We start from the raw sequence: 2,923 nt of genomic DNA on the forward strand, positions 1-2,923 counted from the left end.
GCCACTGTGCCCAGTCAATTTTTTTTAAATTTAATTTTTAAACAGCGGCCATGCTAATCTCTGTATTGTTCCAATTTTAGTATGTGTGCTACTGAAGAAAGCACTATTTCTCTGTTTTTAAAATTTATTTTTATTATTTTTATTTTTTTTTTTGAGAAGGAGTCTTGCTCTGTCGCCCAGGCTGGAGTACAGTGGCGCAATCTCGGTTCACTGCAACCTCCGCCTCCTGGGTTCAAGCAATCCTCCTGCCTCAGCCTTGAGTAGCTGGGATTACAGGCGTGAGCCGCTGTACCCAGCCTATTTCTCTTTTACACCGTATTTTACTGTACTTTTTCTATGTTTAGATACACAAATACTTACCATTGTATTACACACAGCTGCCAACAGTATTCAGTGCAGTATATTGAAGTCAAAATTAAAATATAGAGATGAATCCCTAAATTTCTCATGTTATTTGGGATACCAGAATTGCAACTTCAGGCATACACACAGACTGACTGGTCTTTAATATGTCCAAAGAACAAAGAGGAGGTTTTATAAAAAGGAGAAATGTTGGCCAGGTGTGGTGGCTCACACCTGTAATCACAGGACTTTGGGAGACAGAGGCAGGAGGATCGCTTGCGCCCAGGTGTTTGAGACCAGCCTGGACAACATGGTGAGACCCCATCTCTACAAAAAAATAAAAAGTAAGCTGGGTGTGGTGGCCCCCAGCCTGTAGTCCAGCTGCTTGGGAGGCTGAAGGTGGAGGATCGCTTGAGCCTAGGAGGTTGAGGCTGCAGTGAGCCTTGATTGTACCCCTGCACTCCAGCCTGAGTAACAGTCAGACCTGTCTGTCCGACAAGAAGAGAAAGGAGAAATGCTATGCATTGTTTTTCCAGAAAGTCCATTAGCACTAGTAGAGTGTTGGGGAGCTGGCACGCTCTGATTGGTAAGTGGCTTCAGTAGGTAAAACTAGATTTAGAGCGGTAGCAGGATGTTTCAGAAGCCATTAGATAAAACTGGTTTCAGGTGAGAGCAGGCCGTTTTGGCCGCCAGGCTTGCAGAGAATTGCATTCTGGGAGCTGTGTTATGTGCTCTAAGTGCTTTTTCCCCCCAGCTTCTCAACTGTTTTAATTGGGTCCGACAAGAACGACCCAATTCAAAAGGCCGGTTGCGGTGGCTCACGCCTGTAGTCCCAGCACTTTGGGAGGCTGAGGTGGGCAAATCACTTGAGGTCAGGAGTTCGAGACCAGCCTGGCCAACATGGTGAAACCCCCCCCCCAGTCTCTACTAAAGTAAATACAAAAATTAGCAGGGTGTGGTGGTGGGCGGCTGTAATCCCAGCTACTTGGGAGGCTGAGGCACGAGAATGGCTTAAACCCAGGAGGTGAAGGCTGCAGTGAGCTGAGATCGTACCACTGCACTCCAGCCTGGGTGACAGAGCGAGACTCTGTCTCAAAAAAAAAAAAAGAAAAAAAAGAATGACCCGAGTCATATAATCAACTTTCACAAGTAACATGCTGTACAGGTTTGTGGCCTAGGAGTAATAGGCCATACCATAGAGCCCAGGTGGGTAGGAGGTTCTACCCTATAGGTTTGTGTAATTAAATGATGTTTGCACAATGATAAAATCGCCTAACAACAAATTTCTTAGACATTTCCCTGTTGTTAAGTGACACATGACTATTTAAAATGTATTTGATCTGAAGCTATCTCTTTCGAATGCTATTTTATCGGATTTTAATGTTATGCTGACTTCATTAAAAGAATAAGGACTCTCTGTCATCTGAGCTCTGCAGGACACACCACTGATGTGTGTGGCAGGGTAGGCAAGGAAGTGCTTAGAGTCTTCCAGGTCCTGTCAAAAGAACCGAGGACGAACCTGAAGAGGCTTTCACTGACCAAAGGCAGTTTTCTTTTTAAATTAATTAATTTTTGCTTTAAAAAATCTTTTTTCTTAGGATTACTGTGATTAAATTAAGGGTCTTCAGATGAGAGGAGCCTGGGTTACCCAGGTGTACCCAGGGTAATCACAAGCGTCCTTATAAGAGGGAGGCAGGTGGGTCAGAGGGCGCTGGAGGAGGAGGAGGAGGAGACTGGATGTCAGAAGCCGGGGTGGTCGTCGTCGTCGGGACTCAAAGATGCTACACTCTGGCTTTGAAGGAGGGGACCAGGAGCTACGGACTGCAGGAAGATTCCAGAAGCTGAAAAAGAGGCTGGGCGCGGTGGCTCACGCCTGTAATCCCAGCACTTTGGGAGGCTGAGGAGGGTGGATCACTTGGGGTCAGGAATTCAAGACCAGCCTGGCCAACATGGCGAAGCTCCTTCTCTATTAAAAGTACAAAAAATTAGCCGGGCATGGTGGCAGTCACCTGTAATCCCTGCTACTCAAGAGGCTGAGGCACGAGAATCACTTGAACCCAGGAGGTGGAGGTTGTAGTGAGCCAATATTGCGCCACTGCACGCCAGCCTGGGCGACAGAGGGAGACTCTGTCTCAAAAAAAAAAAAAAGCCTGGAAAACTCAAAGAATGGATTCTCCCCTCAAGCCTCCAGGAGGAACGTGGCTCTGCCGACACCCTGATTTTGCCTCAGTCAGACTGCAGACTTCTGGCCTTCCAGAGGTAAGGTACACATTTTGCATTCTTCTGAGCCTCTAAGTTTGTAGCAACACTATCAACTGTATCACAACTTTAAAAATATTTTAGACCGGCCATGGTGGCTCACACCTGTAATCCCAGCACTTTGGGAGACCGAGGCGGGCGGATCACCTGAGGTCAGGAGTTCGAGACCAGCCTGGCTAACACGGAAACCTCATTTCTACTAAAAATACAAAACATTAGCTGGGTGTGGTGGTGCGCACCTGTAATCCCAGCTACTCGGGAGGCTGAGGCAGGAGAATTGCTTGAACCCTGGAGGCGGAGGTTGCAGTGAATCGAGATCATG

At 47.0% G+C, this 2,923-nt stretch overlaps 1 non-coding gene across 1 annotated transcript; it reads right to left on the reverse strand.

Annotated features, from left to right (window-relative positions):
• On the reverse strand, positions 1-104 carry LOC139363048 (U6 spliceosomal RNA). The gene has a single exon (XR_011622931.1). It is a non-coding gene; the product is annotated as a U6 spliceosomal RNA (small nuclear RNA).
• Between the last annotated feature and the right edge of the window lie 2,819 nt (positions 105-2,923).

Source organism: Macaca nemestrina, chromosome 4 (genome assembly GCF_043159975.1).
Source record: "Macaca nemestrina isolate mMacNem1 chromosome 4, mMacNem.hap1, whole genome shotgun sequence".
NCBI classification, from domain to species: Eukaryota; Metazoa; Chordata; class Mammalia; order Primates; family Cercopithecidae; genus Macaca; species Macaca nemestrina.